Source organism: Schistocerca nitens, chromosome 2, assembly GCF_023898315.1.
Source record: "Schistocerca nitens isolate TAMUIC-IGC-003100 chromosome 2, iqSchNite1.1, whole genome shotgun sequence".
NCBI lineage: Eukaryota > Metazoa > Arthropoda > Insecta > Orthoptera > Acrididae > Schistocerca > Schistocerca nitens.
The window spans coordinates 1,024,201,445-1,024,218,139 of NC_064615.1; the positions used below are offsets into that span (position 1 = coordinate 1,024,201,445).

The following is a 16,695-nucleotide window of genomic DNA, read 5'->3' on the forward strand; positions in this document are numbered from 1 at the left end:
TCGTCTCGTCCCGCAGACGTTTGTCGTGCTTGCGCTGTCATATGGACCACGACCCGAGCGGCAGCGAGCGGCAGTCGAGCAAAGTCGGGACAAGTCGGGACGGGGACGGGGACAGGGATGGGAATGGTGCGAATGCACTGCAAACTACGCACACACCTGGTGTGAGGCGAGGCGAGGCGACGCGAGGCGAGGCGAGGCGAGGAAGCCCACATGCTACCAGTGGCGCCCTCCAGCACGACACTGCCACACCACGCACAGGCCCTCCGCTGGACACCAGGGACAAGATGCGTCCTCCGCTAGTGTCGAAGGCTGCACGCGCGCAGCGAATGACAGGAGGTGCAACGAGCAGCAGTGCGTGTCACACACGCGGCGGTGCGCCCGCTAATTCGGCCGTCGCTCTGCTGGGACGCCGGGCGCGCCCCCCGCGCCGTCCTCGAGGAACTGGCTGTTGCGGAAGGAAGTGCTTTCGTCAAATGCGGTCGAAAACTAACATTTTGTGTGTTGGGAGAAAAGCCGAACGCGGATTCTGCCGTGCTCCTACATTAGATGAGCGCCAACGGCCATACCATGATGAATACACCGGTTCTCGTCCGATCACCGAAGTTAAGCATCATCGGGCCCGGTTAGTACTTGGATGGGTGACCGCCTGGGAAACCCGGGTGCTGTTGGCTGCCTTCCATTTTTTTTTGTTATTATGTCGCTACCCCTGCCAGCCCAATTTTCAAACTACCTTTCTGTTGTGACAAAGATGCTTCCTTAAGCCTTTTACACTACTGTAATGGTACGAAAATGCAGTAATTAACTCAGTTTGAGGGAGAATGTGCTAACCAAGTTTGCCAAGAAGACTTTGAAAACGACAAAACAGTACGAATCGGCAGGTGATTTCTGAAACACGTCACCGCCTATTTTTGTGTAGGAGTGTAGAGTTCCAATTTTTTGTAATCACGAATTTATTCCTTAGTCGTCTCGTCTCGTCTCGTCCCGCAGACGTTTGTCGTGCTTGCGCTGTCATATGGACCACGACCCGAGCGGCAGCGAGCGGCAGTCGAGCAAAGTCGGGACAAGTCGGGACGGGGACGGGGACAGGGATGGGAATGGTGCGAATGCACTGCAAACTACGCACACACCTGGTGTGAGGCGAGGCGAGGCGACGCGAGGCGAGGCGAGGCGAGGAAGCCCACATGCTACCAGTGGCGCCCTCCAGCACGACACTGCCACACCACGCACAGGCCCTCCGCTGGACACCAGGGACAAGATGCGTCCTCCGCTAGTGTCGAAGGCTGCACGCGCGCAGCGAATGACAGGAGGTGCAACGAGCAGCAGTGCGTGTCACACACGCGGCGGTGCGCCCGCTAATTCGGCCGTCGCTCTGCTGGGACGCCGGGCGCGCCCCCCGCGCCGTCCTCGAGGAACTGGCTGTTGCGGAAGGAAGTGCTTTCGTCAAATGCGGTCGAAAACTAACATTTTGTGTGTTGGGAGAAAAGCCGAACGCGGATTCTGCCGTGCTCCTACATTAGATGAGCGCCAACGGCCATACCATGATGAATACACCGGTTCTCGTCCGATCACCGAAGTTAAGCATCATCGGGCCCGGTTAGTACTTGGATGGGTGACCGCCTGGGAAACCCGGGTGCTGTTGGCTGCCTTCCATTTTTTTTTGTTATTATGTCGCTACCCCTGCCAGCCCAATTTTCAAACTACCTTTCTGTTGTGACAAAGATGCTTCCTTAAGCCTTTTACACTACTGTAATGGTACGAAAATGCAGTAATTAACTCAGTTTGAGGGAGAATGTGCTAACCAAGTTTGCCAAGAAGACTTTGAAAACGACAAAACAGTACGAATCGGCAGGTGATTTCTGAAACACGTCACCGCCTATTTTTGTGTAGGAGTGTAGAGTTCCAATTTTTTGTAATCACGAATTTATTCCTTAGTCGTCTCGTCTCGTCTCGTCCCGCAGACGTTTGTCGTGCTTGCGCTGTCATATGGACCACGACCCGAGCGGCAGCGAGCGGCAGTCGAGCAAAGTCGGGACAAGTCGGGACGGGGACGGGGACAGGGATGGGAATGGTGCGAATGCACTGCAAACTACGCACACACCTGGTGTGAGGCGAGGCGAGGCGACGCGAGGCGAGGCGAGGCGAGGAAGCCCACATGCTACCAGTGGCGCCCTCCAGCACGACACTGCCACACCACGCACAGGCCCTCCGCTGGACACCAGGGACAAGATGCGTCCTCCGCTAGTGTCGAAGGCTGCACGCGCGCAGCGAATGACAGGAGGTGCAACGAGCAGCAGTGCGTGTCACACACGCGGCGGTGCGCCCGCTAATTCGGCCGTCGCTCTGCTGGGACGCCGGGCGCGCCCCCCGCGCCGTCCTCGAGGAACTGGCTGTTGCGGAAGGAAGTGCTTTCGTCAAATGCGGTCGAAAACTAACATTTTGTGTGTTGGGAGAAAAGCCGAACGCGGATTCTGCCGTGCTCCTACATTAGATGAGCGCCAACGGCCATACCATGATGAATACACCGGTTCTCGTCCGATCACCGAAGTTAAGCATCATCGGGCCCGGTTAGTACTTGGATGGGTGACCGCCTGGGAAACCCGGGTGCTGTTGGCTGCCTTCCATTTTTTTTTGTTATTATGTCGCTACCCCTGCCAGCCCAATTTTCAAACTACCTTTCTGTTGTGACAAAGATGCTTCCTTAAGCCTTTTACACTACTGTAATGGTACGAAAATGCAGTAATTAACTCAGTTTGAGGGAGAATGTGCTAACCAAGTTTGCCAAGAAGACTTTGAAAACGACAAAACAGTACGAATCGGCAGGTGATTTCTGAAACACGTCACCGCCTATTTTTGTGTAGGAGTGTAGAGTTCCAATTTTTTGTAATCACGAATTTATTCCTTAGTCGTCTCGTCTCGTCTCGTCCCGCAGACGTTTGTCGTGCTTGCGCTGTCATATGGACCACGACCCGAGCGGCAGCGAGCGGCAGTCGAGCAAAGTCGGGACAAGTCGGGACGGGGACGGGGACAGGGATGGGAATGGTGCGAATGCACTGCAAACTACGCACACACCTGGTGTGAGGCGAGGCGAGGCGACGCGAGGCGAGGCGAGGCGAGGAAGCCCACATGCTACCAGTGGCGCCCTCCAGCACGACACTGCCACACCACGCACAGGCCCTCCGCTGGACACCAGGGACAAGATGCGTCCTCCGCTAGTGTCGAAGGCTGCACGCGCGCAGCGAATGACAGGAGGTGCAACGAGCAGCAGTGCGTGTCACACACGCGGCGGTGCGCCCGCTAATTCGGCCGTCGCTCTGCTGGGACGCCGGGCGCGCCCCCCGCGCCGTCCTCGAGGAACTGGCTGTTGCGGAAGGAAGTGCTTTCGTCAAATGCGGTCGAAAACTAACATTTTGTGTGTTGGGAGAAAAGCCGAACGCGGATTCTGCCGTGCTCCTACATTAGATGAGCGCCAACGGCCATACCATGATGAATACACCGGTTCTCGTCCGATCACCGAAGTTAAGCATCATCGGGCCCGGTTAGTACTTGGATGGGTGACCGCCTGGGAAACCCGGGTGCTGTTGGCTGCCTTCCATTTTTTTTTGTTATTATGTCGCTACCCCTGCCAGCCCAATTTTCAAACTACCTTTCTGTTGTGACAAAGATGCTTCCTTAAGCCTTTTACACTACTGTAATGGTACGAAAATGCAGTAATTAACTCAGTTTGAGGGAGAATGTGCTAACCAAGTTTGCCAAGAAGACTTTGAAAACGACAAAACAGTACGAATCGGCAGGTGATTTCTGAAACACGTCACCGCCTATTTTTGTGTAGGAGTGTAGAGTTCCAATTTTTTGTAATCACGAATTTATTCCTTAGTCGTCTCGTCTCGTCTCGTCCCGCAGACGTTTGTCGTGCTTGCGCTGTCATATGGACCACGACCCGAGCGGCAGCGAGCGGCAGTCGAGCAAAGTCGGGACAAGTCGGGACGGGGACGGGGACAGGGATGGGAATGGTGCGAATGCACTGCAAACTACGCACACACCTGGTGTGAGGCGAGGCGAGGCGACGCGAGGCGAGGCGAGGCGAGGAAGCCCACATGCTACCAGTGGCGCCCTCCAGCACGACACTGCCACACCACGCACAGGCCCTCCGCTGGACACCAGGGACAAGATGCGTCCTCCGCTAGTGTCGAAGGCTGCACGCGCGCAGCGAATGACAGGAGGTGCAACGAGCAGCAGTGCGTGTCACACACGCGGCGGTGCGCCCGCTAATTCGGCCGTCGCTCTGCTGGGACGCCGGGCGCGCCCCCCGCGCCGTCCTCGAGGAACTGGCTGTTGCGGAAGGAAGTGCTTTCGTCAAATGCGGTCGAAAACTAACATTTTGTGTGTTGGGAGAAAAGCCGAACGCGGATTCTGCCGTGCTCCTACATTAGATGAGCGCCAACGGCCATACCATGATGAATACACCGGTTCTCGTCCGATCACCGAAGTTAAGCATCATCGGGCCCGGTTAGTACTTGGATGGGTGACCGCCTGGGAAACCCGGGTGCTGTTGGCTGCCTTCCATTTTTTTTTGTTATTATGTCGCTACCCCTGCCAGCCCAATTTTCAAACTACCTTTCTGTTGTGACAAAGATGCTTCCTTAAGCCTTTTACACTACTGTAATGGTACGAAAATGCAGTAATTAACTCAGTTTGAGGGAGAATGTGCTAACCAAGTTTGCCAAGAAGACTTTGAAAACGACAAAACAGTACGAATCGGCAGGTGATTTCTGAAACACGTCACCGCCTATTTTTGTGTAGGAGTGTAGAGTTCCAATTTTTTGTAATCACGAATTTATTCCTTAGTCGTCTCGTCTCGTCTCGTCCCGCAGACGTTTGTCGTGCTTGCGCTGTCATATGGACCACGACCCGAGCGGCAGCGAGCGGCAGTCGAGCAAAGTCGGGACAAGTCGGGACGGGGACGGGGACAGGGATGGGAATGGTGCGAATGCACTGCAAACTACGCACACACCTGGTGTGAGGCGAGGCGAGGCGACGCGAGGCGAGGCGAGGCGAGGAAGCCCACATGCTACCAGTGGCGCCCTCCAGCACGACACTGCCACACCACGCACAGGCCCTCCGCTGGACACCAGGGACAAGATGCGTCCTCCGCTAGTGTCGAAGGCTGCACGCGCGCAGCGAATGACAGGAGGTGCAACGAGCAGCAGTGCGTGTCACACACGCGGCGGTGCGCCCGCTAATTCGGCCGTCGCTCTGCTGGGACGCCGGGCGCGCCCCCCGCGCCGTCCTCGAGGAACTGGCTGTTGCGGAAGGAAGTGCTTTCGTCAAATGCGGTCGAAAACTAACATTTTGTGTGTTGGGAGAAAAGCCGAACGCGGATTCTGCCGTGCTCCTACATTAGATGAGCGCCAACGGCCATACCATGATGAATACACCGGTTCTCGTCCGATCACCGAAGTTAAGCATCATCGGGCCCGGTTAGTACTTGGATGGGTGACCGCCTGGGAAACCCGGGTGCTGTTGGCTGCCTTCCATTTTTTTTTGTTATTATGTCGCTACCCCTGCCAGCCCAATTTTCAAACTACCTTTCTGTTGTGACAAAGATGCTTCCTTAAGCCTTTTACACTACTGTAATGGTACGAAAATGCAGTAATTAACTCAGTTTGAGGGAGAATGTGCTAACCAAGTTTGCCAAGAAGACTTTGAAAACGACAAAACAGTACGAATCGGCAGGTGATTTCTGAAACACGTCACCGCCTATTTTTGTGTAGGAGTGTAGAGTTCCAATTTTTTGTAATCACGAATTTATTCCTTAGTCGTCTCGTCTCGTCTCGTCCCGCAGACGTTTGTCGTGCTTGCGCTGTCATATGGACCACGACCCGAGCGGCAGCGAGCGGCAGTCGAGCAAAGTCGGGACAAGTCGGGACGGGGACGGGGACAGGGATGGGAATGGTGCGAATGCACTGCAAACTACGCACACACCTGGTGTGAGGCGAGGCGAGGCGACGCGAGGCGAGGCGAGGCGAGGAAGCCCACATGCTACCAGTGGCGCCCTCCAGCACGACACTGCCACACCACGCACAGGCCCTCCGCTGGACACCAGGGACAAGATGCGTCCTCCGCTAGTCTCGAAGGCTGCACGCGCGCAGCGAATGACAGGAGGTGCAACGAGCAGCAGTGCGTCTCACACACGCGGCGGTGCGCCCGCTAATTCGGCCGTCGCTCTGCTGGGACGCCGGGCGCGCCCCCCGCGCCGTCCTCGAGGAACTGGCTGTTGCGGAAGGAAGTGCTTTCGTCAAATGCGGTCGAAAACTAACATTTTGTGTGTTGGGAGAAAAGCCGAACGCGGATTCTGCCGTGCTCCTACATTAGATGAGCGCCAACGGCCATACCATGATGAATACACCGGTTCTCGTCCGATCACCGAAGTTAAGCATCATCGGGCCCGGTTAGTACTTGGATGGGTGACCGCCTGGGAAACCCGGGTGCTGTTGGCTGCCTTCCATTTTTTTTTGTTATTATGTCGCTACCCCTGCCAGCCCAATTTTCAAACTACCTTTCTGTTGTGACAAAGATGCTTCCTTAAGCCTTTTACACTACTGTAATGGTACGAAAATGCAGTAATTAACTCAGTTTGAGGGAGAATGTGCTAACCAAGTTTGCCAAGAAGACTTTGAAAACGACAAAACAGTACGAATCGGCAGGTGATTTCTGAAACACGTCACCGCCTATTTTTGTGTAGGAGTGTAGAGTTCCAATTTTTTGTAATCACGAATTTATTCCTTAGTCGTCTCGTCTCGTCTCGTCCCGCAGACGTTTGTCGTGCTTGCGCTGTCATATGGACCACGACCCGAGCGGCAGCGAGCGGCAGTCGAGCAAAGTCGGGACAAGTCGGGACGGGGACGGGGACAGGGATGGGAATGGTGCGAATGCACTGCAAACTACGCACACACCTGGTGTGAGGCGAGGCGAGGCGACGCGAGGCGAGGCGAGGCGAGGAAGCCCACATGCTACCAGTGGCGCCCTCCAGCACGACACTGCCACACCACGCACAGGCCCTCCGCTGGACACCAGGGACAAGATGCGTCCTCCGCTAGTGTCGAAGGCTGCACGCGCGCAGCGAATGACAGGAGGTGCAACGAGCAGCAGTGCGTCTCACACACGCGGCGGTGCGCCCGCTAATTCGGCCGTCGCTCTGCTGGGACGCCGGGCGCGCCCCCCGCGCCGTCCTCGAGGAACTGGCTGTTGCGGAAGGAAGTGCTTTCGTCAAATGCGGTCGAAAACTAACATTTTGTGTGTTGGGAGAAAAGCCGAACGCGGATTCTGCCGTGCTCCTACATTAGATGAGCGCCAACGGCCATACCATGATGAATACACCGGTTCTCGTCCGATCACCGAAGTTAAGCATCATCGGGCCCGGTTAGTACTTGGATGGGTGACCGCCTGGGAAACCCGGGTGCTGTTGGCTGCCTTCCATTTTTTTTTGTTATTATGTCGCTACCCCTGCCAGCCCAATTTTCAAACTACCTTTCTGTTGTGACAAAGATGCTTCCTTAAGCCTTTTACACTACTGTAATGGTACGAAAATGCAGTAATTAACTCAGTTTGAGGGAGAATGTGCTAACCAAGTTTGCCAAGAAGACTTTGAAAACGACAAAACAGTACGAATCGGCAGGTGATTTCTGAAACACGTCACCGCCTATTTTTGTGTAGGAGTGTAGAGTTCCAATTTTTTGTAATCACGAATTTATTCCTTAGTCGTCTCGTCTCGTCTCGTCCCGCAGACGTTTGTCGTGCTTGCGCTGTCATATGGACCACGACCCGAGCGGCAGCGAGCGGCAGTCGAGCAAAGTCGGGACAAGTCGGGACGGGGACGGGGACAGGGATGGGAATGGTGCGAATGCACTGCAAACTACGCACACACCTGGTGTGAGGCGAGGCGAGGCGACGCGAGGCGAGGCGAGGCGAGGAAGCCCACATGCTACCAGTGGCGCCCTCCAGCACGACACTGCCACACCACGCACAGGCCCTCCGCTGGACACCAGGGACAAGATGCGTCCTCCGCTAGTGTCGAAGGCTGCACGCGCGCAGCGAATGACAGGAGGTGCAACGAGCAGCAGTGCGTGTCACACACGCGGCGGTGCGCCCGCTAATTCGGCCGTCGCTCTGCTGGGACGCCGGGCGCGCCCCCCGCGCCGTCCTCGAGGAACTGGCTGTTGCGGAAGGAAGTGCTTTCGTCAAATGCGGTCGAAAACTAACATTTTGTGTGTTGGGAGAAAAGCCGAACGCGGATTCTGCCGTGCTCCTACATTAGATGAGCGCCAACGGCCATACCATGATGAATACACCGGTTCTCGTCCGATCACCGAAGTTAAGCATCATCGGGCCCGGTTAGTACTTGGATGGGTGACCGCCTGGGAAACCCGGGTGCTGTTGGCTGCCTTCCATTTTTTTTTGTTATTATGTCGCTACCCCTGCCAGCCCAATTTTCAAACTACCTTTCTGTTGTGACAAAGATGCTTCCTTAAGCCTTTTACACTACTGTAATGGTACGAAAATGCAGTAATTAACTCAGTTTGAGGGAGAATGTGCTAACCAAGTTTGCCAAGAAGACTTTGAAAACGACAAAACAGTACGAATCGGCAGGTGATTTCTGAAACACGTCACCGCCTATTTTTGTGTAGGAGTGTAGAGTTCCAATTTTTTGTAATCACGAATTTATTCCTTAGTCGTCTCGTCTCGTCTCGTCCCGCAGACGTTTGTCGTGCTTGCGCTGTCATATGGACCACGACCCGAGCGGCAGCGAGCGGCAGTCGAGCAAAGTCGGGACAAGTCGGGACGGGGACGGGGACAGGGATGGGAATGGTGCGAATGCACTGCAAACTACGCACACACCTGGTGTGAGGCGAGGCGAGGCGACGCGAGGCGAGGCGAGGCGAGGAAGCCCACATGCTACCAGTGGCGCCCTCCAGCACGACACTGCCACACCACGCACAGGCCCTCCGCTGGACACCAGGGACAAGATGCGTCCTCCGCTAGTGTCGAAGGCTGCACGCGCGCAGCGAATGACAGGAGGTGCAACGAGCAGCAGTGCGTCTCACACACGCGGCGGTGCGCCCGCTAATTCGGCCGTCGCTCTGCTGGGACGCCGGGCGCGCCCCCCGCGCCGTCCTCGAGGAACTGGCTGTTGCGGAAGGAAGTGCTTTCGTCAAATGCGGTCGAAAACTAACATTTTGTGTGTTGGGAGAAAAGCCGAACGCGGATTCTGCCGTGCTCCTACATTAGATGAGCGCCAACGGCCATACCATGATGAATACACCGGTTCTCGTCCGATCACCGAAGTTAAGCATCATCGGGCCCGGTTAGTACTTGGATGGGTGACCGCCTGGGAAACCCGGGTGCTGTTGGCTGCCTTCCATTTTTTTTTTGTTATTATGTCGCTACCCCTGCCAGCCCAATTTTCAAACTACCTTTCTGTTGTGACAAAGATGCTTCCTTAAGCCTTTTACACTACTGTAATGGTACGAAAATGCAGTAATTAACTCAGTTTGAGGGAGAATGTGCTAACCAAGTTTGCCAAGAAGACTTTGAAAACGACAAAACAGTACGAATCGGCAGGTGATTTCTGAAACACGTCACCGCCTATTTTTGTGTAGGAGTGTAGAGTTCCAATTTTTTGTAATCACGAATTTATTCCTTAGTCGTCTCGTCTCGTCTCGTCCCGCAGACGTTTGTCGTGCTTGCGCTGTCATATGGACCACGACCCGAGCGGCAGCGAGCGGCAGTCGAGCAAAGTCGGGACAAGTCGGGACGGGGACGGGGACAGGGATGGGAATGGTGCGAATGCACTGCAAACTACGCACACACCTGGTGTGAGGCGAGGCGAGGCGACGCGAGGCGAGGCGAGGCGAGGAAGCCCACATGCTACCAGTGGCGCCCTCCAGCACGACACTGCCACACCACGCACAGGCCCTCCGCTGGACACCAGGGACAAGATGCGTCCTCCGCTAGTGTCGAAGGCTGCACGCGCGCAGCGAATGACAGGAGGTGCAACGAGCAGCAGTGCGTGTCACACACGCGGCGGTGCGCCCGCTAATTCGGCCGTCGCTCTGCTGGGACGCCGGGCGCGCCCCCCGCGCCGTCCTCGAGGAACTGGCTGTTGCGGAAGGAAGTGCTTTCGTCAAATGCGGTCGAAAACTAACATTTTGTGTGTTGGGAGAAAAGCCGAACGCGGATTCTGCCGTGCTCCTACATTAGATGAGCGCCAACGGCCATACCATGATGAATACACCGGTTCTCGTCCGATCACCGAAGTTAAGCATCATCGGGCCCGGTTAGTACTTGGATGGGTGACCGCCTGGGAAACCCGGGTGCTGTTGGCTGCCTTCCATTTTTTTTTGTTATTATGTCGCTACCCCTGCCAGCCCAATTTTCAAACTACCTTTCTGTTGTGACAAAGATGCTTCCTTAAGCCTTTTACACTACTGTAATGGTACGAAAATGCAGTAATTAACTCAGTTTGAGGGAGAATGTGCTAACCAAGTTTGCCAAGAAGACTTTGAAAACGACAAAACAGTACGAATCGGCAGGTGATTTCTGAAACACGTCACCGCCTATTTTTGTGTAGGAGTGTAGAGTTCCAATTTTTTGTAATCACGAATTTATTCCTTAGTCGTCTCGTCTCGTCTCGTCCCGCAGACGTTTGTCGTGCTTGCGCTGTCATATGGACCACGACCCGAGCGGCAGCGAGCGGCAGTCGAGCAAAGTCGGGACAAGTCGGGACGGGGACGGGGACAGGGATGGGAATGGTGCGAATGCACTGCAAACTACGCACACACCTGGTGTGAGGCGAGGCGAGGCGACGCGAGGCGAGGCGAGGCGAGGAAGCCCACATGCTACCAGTGGCGCCCTCCAGCACGACACTGCCACACCACGCACAGGCCCTCCGCTGGACACCAGGGACAAGATGCGTCCTCCGCTAGTGTCGAAGGCTGCACGCGCGCAGCGAATGACAGGAGGTGCAACGAGCAGCAGTGCGTGTCACACACGCGGCGGTGCGCCCGCTAATTCGGCCGTCGCTCTGCTGGGACGCCGGGCGCGCCCCCCGCGCCGTCCTCGAGGAACTGGCTGTTGCGGAAGGAAGTGCTTTCGTCAAATGCGGTCGAAAACTAACATTTTGTGTGTTGGGAGAAAAGCCGAACGCGGATTCTGCCGTGCTCCTACATTAGATGAGCGCCAACGGCCATACCATGATGAATACACCGGTTCTCGTCCGATCACCGAAGTTAAGCATCATCGGGCCCGGTTAGTACTTGGATGGGTGACCGCCTGGGAAACCCGGGTGCTGTTGGCTGCCTTCCATTTTTTTTTGTTATTATGTCGCTACCCCTGCCAGCCCAATTTTCAAACTACCTTTCTGTTGTGACAAAGATGCTTCCTTAAGCCTTTTACACTACTGTAATGGTACGAAAATGCAGTAATTAACTCAGTTTGAGGGAGAATGTGCTAACCAAGTTTGCCAAGAAGACTTTGAAAACGACAAAACAGTACGAATCGGCAGGTGATTTCTGAAACACGTCACCGCCTATTTTTGTGTAGGAGTGTAGAGTTCCAATTTTTTGTAATCACGAATTTATTCCTTAGTCGTCTCGTCTCGTCTCGTCCCGCAGACGTTTGTCGTGCTTGCGCTGTCATATGGACCACGACCCGAGCGGCAGCGAGCGGCAGTCGAGCAAAGTCGGGACAAGTCGGGACGGGGACGGGGACAGGGATGGGAATGGTGCGAATGCACTGCAAACTACGCACACACCTGGTGTGAGGCGAGGCGAGGCGACGCGAGGCGAGGCGAGGCGAGGAAGCCCACATGCTACCAGTGGCGCCCTCCAGCACGACACTGCCACACCACGCACAGGCCCTCCGCTGGACACCAGGGACAAGATGCGTCCTCCGCTAGTCTCGAAGGCTGCACGCGCGCAGCGAATGACAGGAGGTGCAACGAGCAGCAGTGCGTCTCACACACGCGGCGGTGCGCCCGCTAATTCGGCCGTCGCTCTGCTGGGACGCCGGGCGCGCCCCCCGCGCCGTCCTCGAGGAACTGGCTGTTGCGGAAGGAAGTGCTTTCGTCAAATGCGGTCGAAAACTAACATTTTGTGTGTTGGGAGAAAAGCCGAACGCGGATTCTGCCGTGCTCCTACATTAGATGAGCGCCAACGGCCATACCATGATGAATACACCGGTTCTCGTCCGATCACCGAAGTTAAGCATCATCGGGCCCGGTTAGTACTTGGATGGGTGACCGCCTGGGAAACCCGGGTGCTGTTGGCTGCCTTCCATTTTTTTTTGTTATTATGTCGCTACCCCTGCCAGCCCAATTTTCAAACTACCTTTCTGTTGTGACAAAGATGCTTCCTTAAGCCTTTTACACTACTGTAATGGTACGAAAATGCAGTAATTAACTCAGTTTGAGGGAGAATGTGCTAACCAAGTTTGCCAAGAAGACTTTGAAAACGACAAAACAGTACGAATCGGCAGGTGATTTCTGAAACACGTCACCGCCTATTTTTGTGTAGGAGTGTAGAGTTCCAATTTTTTGTAATCACGAATTTATTCCTTAGTCGTCTCGTCTCGTCTCGTCCCGCAGACGTTTGTCGTGCTTGCGCTGTCATATGGACCACGACCCGAGCGGCAGCGAGCGGCAGTCGAGCAAAGTCGGGACAAGTCGGGACGGGGACGGGGACAGGGATGGGAATGGTGCGAATGCACTGCAAACTACGCACACACCTGGTGTGAGGCGAGGCGAGGCGACGCGAGGCGAGGCGAGGCGAGGAAGCCCACATGCTACCAGTGGCGCCCTCCAGCACGACACTGCCACACCACGCACAGGCCCTCCGCTGGACACCAGGGACAAGATGCGTCCTCCGCTAGTGTCGAAGGCTGCACGCGCGCAGCGAATGACAGGAGGTGCAACGAGCAGCAGTGCGTCTCACACACGCGGCGGTGCGCCCGCTAATTCGGCCGTCGCTCTGCTGGGACGCCGGGCGCGCCCCCCGCGCCGTCCTCGAGGAACTGGCTGTTGCGGAAGGAAGTGCTTTCGTCAAATGCGGTCGAAAACTAACATTTTGTGTGTTGGGAGAAAAGCCGAACGCGGATTCTGCCGTGCTCCTACATTAGATGAGCGCCAACGGCCATACCATGATGAATACACCGGTTCTCGTCCGATCACCGAAGTTAAGCATCATCGGGCCCGGTTAGTACTTGGATGGGTGACCGCCTGGGAAACCCGGGTGCTGTTGGCTGCCTTCCATTTTTTTTTGTTATTATGTCGCTACCCCTGCCAGCCCAATTTTCAAACTACCTTTCTGTTGTGACAAAGATGCTTCCTTAAGCCTTTTACACTACTGTAATGGTACGAAAATGCAGTAATTAACTCAGTTTGAGGGAGAATGTGCTAACCAAGTTTGCCAAGAAGACTTTGAAAACGACAAAACAGTACGAATCGGCAGGTGATTTCTGAAACACGTCACCGCCTATTTTTGTGTAGGAGTGTAGAGTTCCAATTTTTTGTAATCACGAATTTATTCCTTAGTCGTCTCGTCTCGTCTCGTCCCGCAGACGTTTGTCGTGCTTGCGCTGTCATATGGACCACGACCCGAGCGGCAGCGAGCGGCAGTCGAGCAAAGTCGGGACAAGTCGGGACGGGGACGGGGACAGGGATGGGAATGGTGCGAATGCACTGCAAACTACGCACACACCTGGTGTGAGGCGAGGCGAGGCGACGCGAGGCGAGGCGAGGCGAGGAAGCCCACATGCTACCAGTGGCGCCCTCCAGCACGACACTGCCACACCACGCACAGGCCCTCCGCTGGACACCAGGGACAAGATGCGTCCTCCGCTAGTGTCGAAGGCTGCACGCGCGCAGCGAATGACAGGAGGTGCAACGAGCAGCAGTGCGTGTCACACACGCGGCGGTGCGCCCGCTAATTCGGCCGTCGCTCTGCTGGGACGCCGGGCGCGCCCCCCGCGCCGTCCTCGAGGAACTGGCTGTTGCGGAAGGAAGTGCTTTCGTCAAATGCGGTCGAAAACTAACATTTTGTGTGTTGGGAGAAAAGCCGAACGCGGATTCTGCCGTGCTCCTACATTAGATGAGCGCCAACGGCCATACCATGATGAATACACCGGTTCTCGTCCGATCACCGAAGTTAAGCATCATCGGGCCCGGTTAGTACTTGGATGGGTGACCGCCTGGGAAACCCGGGTGCTGTTGGCTGCCTTCCATTTTTTTTTGTTATTATGTCGCTACCCCTGCCAGCCCAATTTTCAAACTACCTTTCTGTTGTGACAAAGATGCTTCCTTAAGCCTTTTACACTACTGTAATGGTACGAAAATGCAGTAATTAACTCAGTTTGAGGGAGAATGTGCTAACCAAGTTTGCCAAGAAGACTTTGAAAACGACAAAACAGTACGAATCGGCAGGTGATTTCTGAAACACGTCACCGCCTATTTTTGTGTAGGAGTGTAGAGTTCCAATTTTTTGTAATCACGAATTTATTCCTTAGTCGTCTCGTCTCGTCTCGTCCCGCAGACGTTTGTCGTGCTTGCGCTGTCATATGGACCACGACCCGAGCGGCAGCGAGCGGCAGTCGAGCAAAGTCGGGACAAGTCGGGACGGGGACGGGGACAGGGATGGGAATGGTGCGAATGCACTGCAAACTACGCACACACCTGGTGTGAGGCGAGGCGAGGCGACGCGAGGCGAGGCGAGGCGAGGAAGCCCACATGCTACCAGTGGCGCCCTCCAGCACGACACTGCCACACCACGCACAGGCCCTCCGCTGGACACCAGGGACAAGATGCGTCCTCCGCTAGTGTCGAAGGCTGCACGCGCGCAGCGAATGACAGGAGGTGCAACGAGCAGCAGTGCGTGTCACACACGCGGCGGTGCGCCCGCTAATTCGGCCGTCGCTCTGCTGGGACGCCGGGCGCGCCCCCCGCGCCGTCCTCGAGGAACTGGCTGTTGCGGAAGGAAGTGCTTTCGTCAAATGCGGTCGAAAACTAACATTTTGTGTGTTGGGAGAAAAGCCGAACGCGGATTCTGCCGTGCTCCTACATTAGATGAGCGCCAACGGCCATACCATGATGAATACACCGGTTCTCGTCCGATCACCGAAGTTAAGCATCATCGGGCCCGGTTAGTACTTGGATGGGTGACCGCCTGGGAAACCCGGGTGCTGTTGGCTGCCTTCCATTTTTTTTTGTTATTATGTCGCTACCCCTGCCAGCCCAATTTTCAAACTACCTTTCTGTTGTGACAAAGATGCTTCCTTAAGCCTTTTACACTACTGTAATGGTACGAAAATGCAGTAATTAACTCAGTTTGAGGGAGAATGTGCTAACCAAGTTTGCCAAGAAGACTTTGAAAACGACAAAACAGTACGAATCGGCAGGTGATTTCTGAAACACGTCACCGCCTATTTTTGTGTAGGAGTGTAGAGTTCCAATTTTTTGTAATCACGAATTTATTCCTTAGTCGTCTCGTCTCGTCTCGTCCCGCAGACGTTTGTCGTGCTTGCGCTGTCATATGGACCACGACCCGAGCGGCAGCGAGCGGCAGTCGAGCAAAGTCGGGACAAGTCGGGACGGGGACGGGGACAGGGATGGGAATGGTGCGAATGCACTGCAAACTACGCACACACCTGGTGTGAGGCGAGGCGAGGCGACGCGAGGCGAGGCGAGGCGAGGAAGCCCACATGCTACCAGTGGCGCCCTCCAGCACGACACTGCCACACCACGCACAGGCCCTCCGCTGGACACCAGGGACAAGATGCGTCCTCCGCTAGTCTCGAAGGCTGCACGCGCGCAGCGAATGACAGGAGGTGCAACGAGCAGCAGTGCGTCTCACACACGCGGCGGTGCGCCCGCTAATTCGGCCGTCGCTCTGCTGGGACGCCGGGCGCGCCCCCCGCGCCGTCCTCGAGGAACTGGCTGTTGCGGAAGGAAGTGCTTTCGTCAAATGCGGTCGAAAACTAACATTTTGTGTGTTGGGAGAAAAGCCGAACGCGGATTCTGCCGTGCTCCTACATTAGATGAGCGCCAACGGCCATACCATGATGAATACACCGGTTCTCGTCCGATCACCGAAGTTAAGCATCATCGGGCCCGGTTAGTACTTGGATGGGTGACCGCCTGGGAAACCCGGGTGCTGTTGGCTGCCTTCCATTTTTTTTTGTTATTATGTCGCTACCCCTGCCAGCCCAATTTTCAAACTACCTTTCTGTTGTGACAAAGATGCTTCCTTAAGCCTTTTACACTACTGTAATGGTACGAAAATGCAGTAATTAACTCAGTTTGAGGGAGAATGTGCTAACCAAGTTTGCCAAGAAGACTTTGAAAACGACAAAACAGTACGAATCGGCAGGTGATTTCTGAAACACGTCACCGCCTATTTTTGTGTAGGAGTGTAGAGTTCCAATTTTTTGTAATCACGAATTTATTCCTTAGTCGTCTCGTCTCGTCTCGTCCCGCAGACGTTTGTCGTGCTTGCGCTGTCATATGGACCACGACCCGAGCGGCAGCGAGCGGCAGTCGAGCAAAGTCGGGACAAGTCGGGACGGGGACGGGGACAGGGATGGGAATGGTGCGAATGCACTGCAAACTACGCACACACCTGGTGTGAGGCGAGGCGAGGCGACGCGAGG

The 16,695-nt window shown here is 55.4% G+C and overlaps 17 non-coding genes across 17 annotated transcripts; all 17 read left to right on the forward strand.

Moving 5' to 3' along the window:
• Window positions 1-552: 552 nt before the first annotated feature.
• Window positions 553-671, forward strand: LOC126238109 (5S ribosomal RNA). The gene has a single exon (XR_007545246.1). It is a non-coding gene; the product is annotated as a 5S ribosomal RNA (ribosomal RNA).
• An 852-nt stretch (window positions 672-1,523) lies between these two features.
• On the forward strand, window positions 1,524-1,642 carry LOC126238121 (5S ribosomal RNA). The gene has a single exon (XR_007545247.1). It is a non-coding gene; the product is annotated as a 5S ribosomal RNA (ribosomal RNA).
• Window positions 1,643-2,494: 852 nt separating this feature from the next.
• On the forward strand, window positions 2,495-2,613 carry LOC126238133 (5S ribosomal RNA). The gene has a single exon (XR_007545248.1). It is a non-coding gene; the product is annotated as a 5S ribosomal RNA (ribosomal RNA).
• Window positions 2,614-3,465: 852 nt separating this feature from the next.
• On the forward strand, window positions 3,466-3,584 carry LOC126238144 (5S ribosomal RNA). Its single transcript, XR_007545249.1, has one exon. It is a non-coding gene; the product is annotated as a 5S ribosomal RNA (ribosomal RNA).
• An 852-nt stretch (window positions 3,585-4,436) lies between these two features.
• On the forward strand, window positions 4,437-4,555 carry LOC126238156 (5S ribosomal RNA). The gene has a single exon (XR_007545250.1). It is a non-coding gene; the product is annotated as a 5S ribosomal RNA (ribosomal RNA).
• An 852-nt stretch (window positions 4,556-5,407) lies between these two features.
• On the forward strand, window positions 5,408-5,526 carry LOC126238168 (5S ribosomal RNA). The gene has a single exon (XR_007545251.1). It is a non-coding gene; the product is annotated as a 5S ribosomal RNA (ribosomal RNA).
• An 852-nt stretch (window positions 5,527-6,378) lies between these two features.
• Window positions 6,379-6,497, forward strand: LOC126238179 (5S ribosomal RNA). Its single transcript, XR_007545252.1, has one exon. It is a non-coding gene; the product is annotated as a 5S ribosomal RNA (ribosomal RNA).
• An 852-nt stretch (window positions 6,498-7,349) lies between these two features.
• On the forward strand, window positions 7,350-7,468 carry LOC126238190 (5S ribosomal RNA). The gene has a single exon (XR_007545253.1). It is a non-coding gene; the product is annotated as a 5S ribosomal RNA (ribosomal RNA).
• An 852-nt stretch (window positions 7,469-8,320) lies between these two features.
• LOC126238202 (5S ribosomal RNA) lies at window positions 8,321-8,439 on the forward strand. Its single transcript, XR_007545254.1, has one exon. It is a non-coding gene; the product is annotated as a 5S ribosomal RNA (ribosomal RNA).
• An 852-nt stretch (window positions 8,440-9,291) lies between these two features.
• Window positions 9,292-9,410, forward strand: LOC126238214 (5S ribosomal RNA). The gene has a single exon (XR_007545256.1). It is a non-coding gene; the product is annotated as a 5S ribosomal RNA (ribosomal RNA).
• Window positions 9,411-10,263: 853 nt separating this feature from the next.
• LOC126238225 (5S ribosomal RNA) lies at window positions 10,264-10,382 on the forward strand. Its single transcript, XR_007545257.1, has one exon. It is a non-coding gene; the product is annotated as a 5S ribosomal RNA (ribosomal RNA).
• Window positions 10,383-11,234: 852 nt separating this feature from the next.
• Window positions 11,235-11,353, forward strand: LOC126238237 (5S ribosomal RNA). Its single transcript, XR_007545258.1, has one exon. It is a non-coding gene; the product is annotated as a 5S ribosomal RNA (ribosomal RNA).
• An 852-nt stretch (window positions 11,354-12,205) lies between these two features.
• Window positions 12,206-12,324, forward strand: LOC126238239 (5S ribosomal RNA). The gene has a single exon (XR_007545259.1). It is a non-coding gene; the product is annotated as a 5S ribosomal RNA (ribosomal RNA).
• Window positions 12,325-13,176: 852 nt separating this feature from the next.
• On the forward strand, window positions 13,177-13,295 carry LOC126238240 (5S ribosomal RNA). The gene has a single exon (XR_007545260.1). It is a non-coding gene; the product is annotated as a 5S ribosomal RNA (ribosomal RNA).
• An 852-nt stretch (window positions 13,296-14,147) lies between these two features.
• LOC126238241 (5S ribosomal RNA) lies at window positions 14,148-14,266 on the forward strand. Its single transcript, XR_007545261.1, has one exon. It is a non-coding gene; the product is annotated as a 5S ribosomal RNA (ribosomal RNA).
• An 852-nt stretch (window positions 14,267-15,118) lies between these two features.
• LOC126238242 (5S ribosomal RNA) lies at window positions 15,119-15,237 on the forward strand. The gene has a single exon (XR_007545262.1). It is a non-coding gene; the product is annotated as a 5S ribosomal RNA (ribosomal RNA).
• Window positions 15,238-16,089: 852 nt separating this feature from the next.
• LOC126238243 (5S ribosomal RNA) lies at window positions 16,090-16,208 on the forward strand. The gene has a single exon (XR_007545263.1). It is a non-coding gene; the product is annotated as a 5S ribosomal RNA (ribosomal RNA).
• The last annotated feature ends 487 nt before the right edge of the window (window positions 16,209-16,695 follow it).